General features: G+C 42.7%; 1 protein-coding gene across 3 annotated transcripts in view; it reads left to right on the top strand.

The window, feature by feature from the left end:
- Positions 1–12,977, top strand: part of LOC145337143 (E3 ubiquitin-protein ligase RNF167-like) — a 118,986-nt gene that overhangs the window by 14,254 nt on the left and 91,755 nt on the right. The window contains exon 2 of one of the 3 annotated variants that reach the window (XM_080181929.1): positions 2,635–2,681. The exons of 1 other annotated variant lie outside the window; for it this stretch is intronic. The gene's annotated coding sequence lies outside the window, so the exon portion shown is untranslated. Of the gene's footprint in view, positions 1–2,634; positions 2,682–7,086; positions 7,193–12,977 lie in introns of all 3 variants that reach the window. One more of the 3 variants, XM_080181930.1, reaches the window with a different exon arrangement.

Here is a 12,977-nt window from a genome sequence, read left to right on the forward strand (position 1 = left end):
CAGAGAGACAGGGTGGTGAAGATGATGTTTGGCACACTTGCCTTCATCAGTCAGATCATTGAGTGCATGAGTTGGGATGTGATGTTGCAACAATACAAGACACTGGTACGGCCACATTTGAAGTATTGTGTATGATTCTGCTTGCCCTGCTATAGCAAGGAAGTTATTAAACTGGAAAGGGTGCAAAAACGATTTACAGGGATTGGAAGGTTTTAATTATAAGGAGAAGCTAGATAGGCTGGGACTTTATTCTCTGGAGCCTAGGAGGATGAGGAGTGACCTTATTAGAGATCTATGAAATCATAGGGGCATAGATAAGGTTAGGGGAGCCCAAAGGGCGTAGGTTTAAGTTGAGAGGGGAAAGATTTAAAAGGGACCTGAGGGGCAACTTTTTCACGCAGGGTGGAGTGAGCTGCCGGGGAGGTGGTAGAGGTGGGAAAAATTACAACATTTAAAAGACATTGGGGTAGGTACATGGATCGGAAAGGTCCAGAGGGATATGGGCTAAGTACAGGCAAATGGGACTAGTTCAGTTTAGGAATCCTGGTCAGCGTGGAAGAGTTGGGCCGAAGGGCCTGTTTCGTGCTGTATATCTCTATGACTGTATGGACAGTGCCTGTAGGCTGAAGTTGGGAGAAATTAGCTGAAAGAAAATCCGTGGTGACTTTTGCTGTCCCAGCAACCTGCTGACAATGTAGCTGAGGCTGAAACGTACGGTAATCAGGCTGTGAACACTGAAAGAAATGAATATCTGACGAACAGTTTTCAGTCCTGTTCAAGCATCAGTTTGTGAGCAGAATTTTACACTCCCAGGCAGGCACGTACCAGATCCAGAAGGGCACGAAAACATCAGGTGTCCGTCTCAATGTACCTTTGGTCAGTGGGCGCAGGCACAGATTGGCAGCATGCTCAGTAACAGTTACAGAGCCACCTGACAGGGTTCATTGTGTAGCTGATCACAGTATTATGTTGCCTGGGTGATCATTAGGTCAGCGCATGGGCAACATGGGCAGGCAGCCTATAACTTTTCTCACCCAAGGGTGGGATAAAATGGAGCTGTAGGAAGGGCAGGCTGAGGAACGAGGGATGTTTGGGAGTTTGTTGAGAGTTTGGTTTGGAGTATTTTGAGTGGAGGATTCAGCATATAGTCTGCAGCTTTCAGGACAATGCTGCCCTCTGACAGTGGAGATTTGCTCCTCTGTCACCCTCCGTCCATCTCTAGTATACTCAGCACCTCCGCTGAAGAGGAGGACAGGAGACAAAAAGATATCAGGCACTGTGACTAGCACAGAGGCAGAAGAGGCATTGCCCTTGTCTGTGCTGCGTTACAGGAGGCCCAGCCAGCTCCTTCACAATTGTGAGGTGTGTCCTGACCTCCCTGCTTGCTGTTGAAGGATGGGCAGCCCTCTGAGAAAACTCCTGTGTCCAGTGCCTATATGAGGCCTTGTAGATCCAAGCACAACCCCATGGACCTCTCATTCCATTCCTGGAATGCCTGCCCATGAGAATTGTCACTCTGTCCAAGGATAAGGCTGTATGCTTGGAGCCTCTTCACAACTGATGACCTCCCTCCCAGCTGGCCCTTGACTGCCAGGGCTCCCAGCTCATGGCTGGTGAGGATTGCCAGGTTAAGCACCCCAGCCACTGTGGCAGGAGCCTCCTTTCACTATGTTCCTCCTGCCAGTGGGTGCAGAGCTCCATCCTCCAGCAGCATACCATGCTGTCCCCCACCTCGCATCATCCTTGTGAGGCTTGAGGATGTTCCCACACCTCTGGACATCTGACCCTTTGATGGACTCAGGGTTCAGATCTTTCTCTTCAGCCTTGACACACTCAGGTAGATGTGTTTTGAGACTCCCTGATTCACACACACTGGATGGGCACCGTGCCTCACTATCCCACACAGGACAATGCCCACTCAGAGCACACAGTTCCCGAACACAGAAAATCATTAAACATTTTCTGCAAATACTCCTGACCACTGCCCTCAGCTGCCACCTGTTCCCAGGTGTTCTTGGTAAGGTGGCTGGCATCAGGATGTCTCTCCAGGCTGTCACCATCTCCACAAGGGCTTACAGATACTTGTTGGAAAAACAGGGAGGTGGGAACTCCTTCCCGCCTGATATGCCTTCCTGCTGCTGTGGTTATCTCCCTCTGGCTCCTCTATTTTCTTCAGCAGCCTCTACAACCCACCATTAATCTTTGCACCAGGGGGGTCGTCATTGGACCTACAGCACGTCTACCCCTGCTAACTCCCCCAAACCAACACAGGCACAGTTCACGCTGCCTGCCACTTAAGTGGACAGCCAGTAATATTGCAGTCTTTAATTTATCTTAGGCGGACAGGGAAATGCGGCCATTACACTGTCACATCTCTATTGATATATTGGTGTCTGGGACATTGTCCCTAAGCTTTGATTCCATGAACGGGTTTATTGTCGCTTGATTAGTCTGTGGTACAGATCTCTCAAATTTGGCAGAAACCCCCAGATATTAGTTTGGAGAACTTTGCAAGGTTGATTGGGCTGGGTTGACAATGCCTAGGTCAAAACCAGGTGGTCCATCTGGTTTCATTCCATTTTGTAGACTTGCAGTGGTTTGAGACAACTGAATGGTTTTCTTGGTTATTTTCAGAGGGCATTTGAGAGTCAACACCTTGTTGTAGGTCTGACCCAGACCAGGTAAGGACAGCAGATTTCCTTCCCTCATGGGCATTAGTAAATCAGATGGATTTTAACAGCAGTCACCATCACTGAGACAAACGTTCTCATTCCAGATTTTATTAACTGAATTTAAATTGTGGAATTTAACCTTGTCCATGGGGCAATCAGCTGGCCATCTGGGTTACTAGTCCAGTAACATCACCACTATGCCATTGTCTGCGCCTGTCCCTGGGCTATTGGTCTCAGAGTGCCATATGGAATTTTATTTAATCTCAAGCTGGGACAGAGATAAGAGGAAATGGCTGTTGTATCATGGGGGACTGGACCCCAGAAATATTGACCCTGCAGCCGTGTGACTGAATTAACTGTCAGAGACTGCAGTATAATACAATCTGAACAAAGCGAATGTGTGTGCTGAATATCTGAATTAGCTGAACCATCACAGCTGAAAGACTACTAAAGCAACCAAGTCACTGCACTTGTTCCAGCTTTCAGGGCTACCTGAGAGCCAGTCTCCTGGCTATCTCTCAAACAGCCTTCACAGCCTCATGAGAATCCAAAGAATCAATTCAATCAAGAATACGATGGCCGGGATTTTTCGGCCTCGCTCATCCCAAATCCGCAAAATCCCGTCCCAAGGCCAACACATCTTTCCCTGGTCTGCCCCTCACTTGCTCCGATTCCCACGGAGGCAGGACGATAAGCTTCTGGCCAATCGTGCCTGCATCATAAGACTGTAAGAGGGGTGGCACAGTGATTAACACTGCTGCCCCAAAGCACCAGGGACCAGGTTTCAATTACGGTCTCGGGTCACTGTCTGTTTGGAGTTTGCACATTCTCCCTGTGTCTGTGTGGGTTTCCTCCCACACGCCAAAGATGTGCAGGTTAGGCAGATTGGCCATGGTAAATTGTCCCTTAGTGTCAGGGGACTTGCAGGGTAAATATGAGGGTTTACAGAAATAGAGTCTGGTTGGGATTGTTGTCAGTGCAGACTCGATGCGCCGAATGGCCGCCTCCTGCAATGTAGGGATTCTGTGATAAGAGATAGGAGCAGAAATGGGCCATTCAGCCCATCAAGTTTGCGCTGCCATTCAATGACCTGATGTGATAATCCACTGATATAAAGACTGAATTATCCAATCTATTTTTATAATTATAGCTTTAACTTCATCTACCTAATGTTTTGTCTGTGATAATGTGAATAAGACAACTAATTGATACATTGCGTTCAAACATCCAGAGAAAACGTGAGCGATAATAAATAACTTGTCCTCATGTTTAAAAACCATCTGAAAAAGCTTGTTGCAGGAGTTTATTTTAAATTAAGAAAACTCACTTTGAGGCTAGGGACCTTGTACACAAACATCCTGATTATGAGGCACAAATCCTGTCCCTAACAAGTGCAAAGAATTAAGTTAAAAGCTATGTAAATGAGGTGGAGGTTGGGATGAAATTAAGATGCACAGACAATGGCCCAGCCTGTTTTCCTGCTGCCTGGCAGAATTGAATTAGTATGCTAGCTGACAGCTTAAACTTTGAATTGGAATCTATTCCAAAGGGACAGAGTGAAAGCATTTTTTTGGTTGTAAAGGCCTTTGTAAATTTGATTTGATTTAATATTGTCGCATGTATTAAGATACGGTGAAAAGTATTGTCTCTTGCGCTCTATACAAAGCATACCATTCATAGAGTACATAGATTTGATTATTGTCACATGTACTGGGATACAGTGAAAAATATTGTTTATTGCGTGCTGTACAGACAAAACATACTGTTCAGAGAGTACATTGGAGGAGAAGGAAAGGAGAGAGTGCATAATGTGTTACAGCTGTAGCTAGGGTGTAGAGAAAGATCAACTTAATGCAAGGTTGATCAATCAAAAGTCTGATGGCAGCAGGGAGGAAGTTGTTCTTGAGTCAGTTGGTACATGACTTTGGATTTCTGTGGTGAAAGGGAGCATGTCCAGGGTTTGTACGGTTCTGGATTCTGCTGGCTGCTTTGCCAAGGCAGCAGGAAGTGTAGACAGAGTCAATGGATGGGAGTCTGGTTTGGGTGATGGACTGGGCTATGTTCACGTCCTGCTCTGCCATAGACCTTTTGCGGTCTATGGCAGAGCAGGAGCCCATACCCAGCTGTGATACAACCAGAAAGAGTGCTTTCTATGGTGCATCTGTAGAAGTTGGTGAGCGTTATAGTGAACGTGTCGAAATTCCTTTGTCTTCTGAGAAAATAGAGGCGTTAGTGGACTTTCTTAACCATAGCGTTTTAGTGGAGGGCCCAGGACAGGTTGTTGGTGATCTGAACACCTGGAAACTTGAAGCTCTCAACTATTTCCACTTTATCCCCATGTACTTGACAACCTGAACTTGGCTTTTAATTGACATGGGGACAGGAAAAACCTGGCAATAATTGGAACTCGGCTAACACACTCACTTGTAGAGACCACAGATTAGCTGTGGAAAATTGTACACTGTAGAAAAAACTAGTTGGGTCATGGTGCACATTGTTGATAGGTTTGTCAGTACTAAACTATAAAATTATGTGACAAGGTGGAAAAGAATTATTTAAATGGGATGGTAGAGTGTTGTTATAAGGACAGCACAGTGATTAGCAGTTCTGCTTCACAGTGCCAGGGATCCGGGTTCAGTTCTAGCCTTTGATGATTGTCAGTGTGGAGTTTGCATGTTCTCCTCGTATCTTTGTGGGTTTCCTTCAGGTGCTCCAGTTTCCTCCCATAGTGCAAAGGTGTCCAGTGTAGGTGGATCACTGGATTAAGTGGGATTACATGGATATGCTGGGGGAGAAAGCTTGAATAAAATGCTCTGTCAGAGAGTCGGTGCAGACTTGATGAACTGAATGGCCTCCTTCTGCACTGAAGGAATTCTATACCCTATGAAAATTTGAGGGAAAAATCTTAGTTGGTCCAAGAAGTATTGATTATAGGAGCAGAATTAGGCCATTTGGCCCATCGAGTCTGCTCCACTAATCGATCATGGCTGATAAGTTTCTCAACCCCCTTCTCCCACCTTTTTCCCATAAACTTTGATCCTTTTAAGAACCTCTCTACCTCTGTTTTAAATACGCTCAATGATCTGGCCTCCATAGCCTTCTGTGGCAAAGAGTTCCACAGATTCACCACCCTCTGGCTGAAGAAATTTTTCCTCATCTCTATTTTCAGACCATTCATTAAGGTGAACATCTTTTGCATTTTGATAAATTAGCTCCACATATCCACCTGATCCTTCAATTCATTTCCTCTACAGATAGGAATATAGGTTGTCTACTTCTGTTGGTGAGCTGTATCATCTTTCCAAATATTTCAGAATAAGTGGTGTCCAGCCTGAAAGATTTTGTGAGCAGTGTTTTACACATGAAACATAAAAACAGTAGGATGTTTTCTTTTTCTAAATGTGGAGCATTGTATAGTAGAAAAGAATGTTCTGCTTTATGATGGGCCAAAGGGCCTTTTTTGTGCTGTGACTCTATGAAACATTGGGTAGTATGAACAGGATCTAGTTTTGGATTGCCCACTAATAAAGTGTTGCCAAAAACCACAAAGAGTATTCAAGATGTACCAAGAACGGTAAAGGTTGGAAATTTTTGACATTTGTACAGAGAATAGTCATTTCCAATTCAAGTGAATACCTGTTATCCTACTCCCTGCCTGCTACCACATAACCGGTATCCTAACATCTAATTCCATCCATTTTCTTACTTTTAATTTAGCTTGTGTTCTATTATGTGAAGGGCTTTCGGAAGTCCTTATAAACTACATTCATTAATATTCCTTTGTCTATTATTTTGGTTACTTCCCCCAAAATTTAGATATTAGCAATCCTTTACAAATCTATATTGGCCCTCCTTACTCAATTCAAATTTCTATCAATGTTTAGCCTCTCTCTCCTTCTCTCCTAATTATAGGTTCCAATAGCTTCATCTGTCCAAATATTAAACTAATAGGCCTATAATTTCCAGTTTCTTTTCTTGCTATATATAACAATTACATTTCCAATTATCCAATCTAAAGGGACAAATAAAATCTGGATGAAGAGTATGTTGGAAGCACTTTTCCTTTCTGAAAATCTCAGGTGGAAAGCATGGAAACAGATCTTTCAGCCCAACTTGTTCATGCCGCCCTTTTTTTTAAACCCGTAAACTGGTCCCACTTGCCCACATCCATCTATACCCATCACCCATGTAACTGTCTAAATGTTTTTTGAAAGACAAAATTGTACCCGCCTTTACTACTACCTCTGGCAGCTTGTTCCAGTCACCACCCTCTTTGTGAAAAAAATTGCCCCACTGGATCCTTTTATATCGCTCCCCCCTCACTTTAAATCTATGCCCTTTAGTTTTAGACTCCCCTACCTTTGGGAAAAGATATTGACTATCTAGCTGATCTATGCCCCTTGATATTTTATAGACCTCTATAAGATCACCCCTCAAGCCTTCTACGCTGCAGAAAGAAAAGTCCCAGTCTATCCAGCCTCTCTTTATAACTCAAACCATCAAGTCCCGATAGCATCCAGGTAAATCTTTTCTGCACTCTTTCTAGTTTAATAACATCGTTTCTATAATAGGGTGACCAGAAACATACACAGTATTCCGAGTGTGGCCTTACCAATGTCTTGTACAAGATGTCCCAACTCCATTATTCAGTGTCCTGACCAATGAAACCAAGCATTCTGAATGCCTTCTTCACCACTCTGTCCACCTGTGACTCTACTTTCAAGGAACTATGAGCATCTACCCCTAAGTTTCTTTGTTCTGTAACTCTCCCCAACACCGTACCATTAACTGAATAAGTCCTGCCCTGGTTCAGTCTACCAAAACATCACCTTGCATTTGTCTAAATTAAACTCCATCTGCCACTGCAGAATTGGAAAATTAGAAAGCTTCAAAGAAAGTGAAGGTGCTGTGTCTTTGTCAGAACCTCATCAAGACTATTGAGAGCCTTGAGCATCTGTTAACATACCTAGAGTTAGATCTGTATGAAACCAGATCAATCAACTAGAAACATTTTGCAGCTCATTGGCTCAATTGATCAAGATCCCGTTGCAATCCGAGACAACCTTCTTCACTGTCCACTATGTCAGCAATCTTATCTGCAATAAATTCTGTACATTTGTCAGTCTTTCTCGCCATTATTTTTTAATAATATTTTTATGTTAATCTTTAGTAAGTACCAGTGCTTGGTTCATTATTGCTTTCTTCTAATGTTGATTTTATTTCCTCTTCCTTTAAGGTTGAGTTTGTCATTTCCTGATTTTGATTTGCCCCATTACCTGCATCCATGATAAAGAACCCACACTATAGTTCACTTTGAATAGTAATTGTAAACCAAAAGTACGATGCTTGTATTTGATTTACTGCTGCATCTGCTGAGCTTCCCCACTGCCTGTCAGACTACTAATTGTGAAAGCATAAAGGGTAAGCATGGCGAGGGACTGACTGGCAGCTGAAGATATTGTAGGATATGGCCAGTGTTTTGATCCAGCTGTTTTTAATGAAAGATGAAAGTTCCTCAGTGAAGTTAGCATTTATGTACCAGCAGTGCTGTGTCAAACAACAGACATACCACATGAAGTATAAAGTCTGAGCTACATGTAAGTTTAGATATTTCCCAACAATTGTATCTGGGTTTCAGAAGGTTACTGAGGCAGGAGAGATGCTCACCTCCGCGATCAAACAAGTTTCATTTTGTCCTAAACCTTGACAAGATTGTGCATAGCTTGCACATTTTCCCTGTGTCTGTGTGGGTTTCTTCAGGTTTTCTCCCACATTCCAAAGATGTGCGGGTTAGGTTGATTGGCCATGCTAAATTGCCCCTAGTGTCAGGGCATTAGCAGGGTAAATATGTGGGGTTTAGGAATGAATAGTGCCTGGGTGCGGTTGTGGTTGGTGCAGACTTGATGGGCTGAATGGCCTCTTGCACTGTAGGGATTCTATGATTCTTTTCAATGTAAGAAGTTGAGAATCAAACACCTCACCTCTTCTTGGAAATAACATCGGTGAAGGTACAGAACAAACCCCCGTAACTAAAATGATAAAAAAGTGATGAAATGGAGATAATTTGTAGTCTGATATAAAGGGGTGACTGAAACGTGTCTACATAGAGGAGACAATTGACAACAGATTAATTAGCTATACTAATTAACGATAACACAATGGCAGTAACGAGAAGCAAGATCGATACAGAATCCACATGGATTGAGGTCATGGACAAAAAGGGAAGAAGGTTAAAAGTCTTACTTCAGCAATACAAACCACTGGTTAACCCATATCCTTTGGAAGGATATATTGGCTTTGATGGGAGTGCAGCATAGATTTACCTGAATGGATTTGAAAGCCAGGTACCATTAGGAGAGGTATTCCCTGAATGTCGAAGGTTAAGAGGTGACTTGTTATTTTAAGGGGAGCAGATAGAGTAATATAAACTAAGTTCATTGGGGGTTGGGGAGGGGTGGGAGGGCAGAGAATCAGAGCCAGATCTTTCAGGATTGAAGTGAGGAAATTTGCATGGTGATTGAAATTTGGAACTCTGTAACAATAAAGAACAAAGAAAAGTACAGCGTAGAGCAGGCCGTTCTGCCCTCCAAGCCTGTGTCGATCATGATGCCCTAAACGAAAAAAAAATCTTCTGCTCTTACTTGGTCCATTTCTCTCTATTCCCGCCCTGTCCATGTACCCATCCAAATGCCTCTTAAATGTTGCTAATGTGCCTGCTTCCACCACCTCCTTGGGCAGTGGGTTCCAGGCACCCACCACTCTCTGCGTGAAAAACTCCCTCCTCCCCCCCCCCACCACATCTCCCTTAAATTCCCCCCTCTCACCTTGAACCTGTGTCCCTTTGTAATTGTATCCTGAGAAAATGCCTGTGATTATCCACCCTGACTATGCCTCTCATCATTTTGTAGACTTCTATCTGGTCTCCTCTCAGCTTCCGTCTTTCCAGTGAAAACAATCCTGGTTTATTCAATTGCAGCAATTGATGAAAGATCTAATCATAGCTTTTAAAATTATGATTGACAGATTTCTGTTAACCAAAGAGATTAAAGGATGTGGGGAAATGTTGGCTTTTTGGAGTTTTGCTGCATTAAATGACAGAAGAGGCTGAAGGAATTAAATGGCCTACTCTTGTTTTCGTGTTCCTAGGGGATTCATCGCTCGAATAGGGGTGTACTATAGAGTACCAAATAGTGGAAGGAAATTGGAAGAAGTAACGTGTAGTCAAATCTAGAGTGAGTAGTGGGAATGGAATAACAAATGTTACTAATATCCCATAATCTGGCAGAATACCGAAAGAAGAAAAGGAAATTACATTTCTACAGATTTCACTGGCCGACTTTGTCATTCAATTTGTGAGAATTTTAAGAAGGAAAGAATCATTACAGGATCTTGTAATTGTTGATAATCAGAACAAATTTGGAAGTGCAGGAAAATTTACTGGTAATAGTGATCACAACATGGTAACTTTTAAGTTTTGCATCAAGGAGTGACAAAAGTAGGATAAAGATTAAGCTAATTTTTAGGAAAGAGCGAATTGTGATGAAATAAAATTGAAGCTAAAGTAGGTACACTGGGAGGAAAGTCAAACAGCAAAGAAAATTACAGCACAGGAGCAGGCCCTTCGGCCCTCCAAGCCTGCACCAACCATGCTACTCGACTTAACTGAAATCCCCTACCTATCCCTCTTTTCCCATCCTATTCATGTATTTGTCAAGACATCCCTTAAAAGTCACTATCATATCTAACCTGTTATGTCTTGCAGACTTTGCCATAGTTGGTGGGGGTCGGTGTGGCTAGCCTGGGTCTCTAGCTTGGTCTGATACTGTATTTTGGTATCTTGATGGACCTGCTGAGATCATATCTGGCTTTCTTGTATAGGTCAGGGTTGCCTGACTTGAAAGCCTCAGACCTGGACTTCAGCAAGCAGTGTTTCCAGTTGGGAAACACTAAGACAAGCTTCCTCTGCCTTTAAAAGTCATTAAAAGCAAAGTCTTTAAAAGCAAAGAGACGGTTTAACGGGGGATATCACAGGATCCTACAGTGCAAGAGAAGCCCTTCAGCCCATCAAGTCTGCACCAGTACATGAAAGGTCCTGACCTAATCCCACTTGCCAACAATTACTGATTTCTTAAAACATAATCATTAGAATTTAAGAGAAATGTATTCCAGCAAAAGTGGTAAAATAAAAAAGCTAGTTTTAGGATAAATAGCCAGGAAAGAAACAACAGAATGAATAGCAAATTGGCCAGGAACAGAAAGCAGAGAGATAATAGCTAGTTATTCTGGCTACAAAAGACCAGTGCTGAGTCCACTGGTTATAATTTATATTAATGATTGGACTTGGTACAAGAAAACATTCGAAAGCCTGTAACTGGATAGCTTGGTGGCAGTTGAACTTTTAACACAAGAAAATAAGAACCCAAGAGAGGTAGCAGGGCAAGCTGATTCAGGATTATAGCATTGGGGTTAGCAAAGCAATTAAAATGCTAACAAAGCAATGGGGTATGTTTCGAGAAATTGTAGAGGTCTACAAGATTATGAGAGGCATGGACAGAGTGATAGTAAGGTGCTGTTTCCTCGGGTGGAAAAATCAATTACTAGGGAATGTAGGTTTAAGGTGTGTGGGGAAAAGTTTAGAGGAGATATGCAAGGCAAGTTTTTTATGCAGAGGGTGATGAATGTCTGGAACGCGCTGTTTGGGGAAGTGGTGGGAGCAGGTATGAATGCAGCATTTAAGGGACATCTGGACATGAAGTGGATGGGAATGAAAGGATATGGACTCTAAGTGCATGTGGTTTTATGTTAGGCAGGCAGCATGATTGGTGCAGGCTTGAAGGGCAAAGGCCTTGTTCCTATGCTGTACTTTTCCTTGTTCTTTATTATAGAATTCCAAAGCAGTGAAGTTATTGAAAGTTATCTGATTGAAACTTACACAATACTGAAAGGCCTGGATAGAGTGGACTTGGGGAAGATGTTTCCATTAGTAGGAGAAACTGGGATCCAAGGGCACAGCCTCAGAGTAATGGGAGAAAGCTTTAGAACCAAGATAAGGAGGAATTTCTTCAGCCAGGGGATAGTAAATCTGTGGCATTTGTTGCCACAGAATGTTGTGGAGACCAGGTCATTGACTCTACTTAAGATAGAGATCGATAAGTTCTTGACTGGTAAGGAAATCAAAGATTACAGTGAAAAGGCAAGAGAATGGGGTTGTGAAACTTATCAGCCATTTTGATTTATTATTGTCCACACGTACTGGGATACAGTGAAAAGTATTGTTTTTTGTGTGCCATGCAGACAAAGCATACCATTCATAGAGAAAGAAAGGAGAGAGTGCAGAATGTAGTGTTACAGTCATAGGGTGTAGAGGTAGGTGCATTTAAATGTCTGATGACAGCAGGGAAGAAGCTGTTCTTGAGTCGGTCGGTACGTGACCTCAGACTTTTGTATCTTTTTCCTGACGGAAGAAGGTGGAAAAGAGAATGTCCAGGGTGCTTGGGGTCCTTAATTTTGCTGGCTGCTTTATTGAGGCAGCGGGAACTGTAGACTGAGTCAATGAATGGGAGGCTGGTTTGTGTGATGGGACTGGGCTACATTCACGACCCTTTTGTAATTTTTTGCAGTCTTGGGTAGAGCAGGAGCTCATACCAAGCTACAATACAACCAGAAAGAATGCTTTCTATGGGGCATCTGTAAACATTGGTGAGAGTGGTGGCTGACATGTCAAATTTCCTTGATTGGCGGAGCAAACACAATGGGCCGAATGGTCTCATTCTGCTCCTATATCTTATGGTTATGTTAAACATCTATAGGACTTTGTTCAGGCCACATTTAGTAATGTGCAGAGCTCCGGTTTTGATATTATAAAAGACATAGAAAAGCACTATCAAAAGTTGATTTGTAATTAATTAAGTGCCTTGTATAAAGGGACAGAGGAGGTGGTAGCTACATTTGCTGACATAGATAAGTAGGCGAGTAAGTTGCAAAGAGGACATAAGGAGACTGCAAGGTGATATACATAAATGAATGAACGAAGATCTGGCAAATGCAGCATAACATTGGCAAATGTGAAATTGCCCATTTTAGCAGAAAGAATATAGAAATCATATTTAAATGGTATGAGATTGCAGAGCTGTACAATTTAGAGGGATCTGGGTGTCCAAGTACTTGAATCACAAAAGGCTGGTACAGGTACAGCAGGTAATTGGGAAAGCTAATAGACTGTTATAATTGATTGTGAAAGGAATTGATTACAAAAGTAGGAATATTATGCTTCAGTTATACAGGGAATTGGTGAGATCACATTTG

Source organism: Carcharhinus amblyrhynchos, unplaced genomic scaffold, assembly GCF_965287045.1.
Source record: "Carcharhinus amblyrhynchos unplaced genomic scaffold, sCarAmb.v2.hapA scaffold_43, whole genome shotgun sequence".
In the NCBI taxonomy this organism is placed as follows: Eukaryota; Metazoa; Chordata; class Chondrichthyes; order Carcharhiniformes; family Carcharhinidae; genus Carcharhinus; species Carcharhinus amblyrhynchos.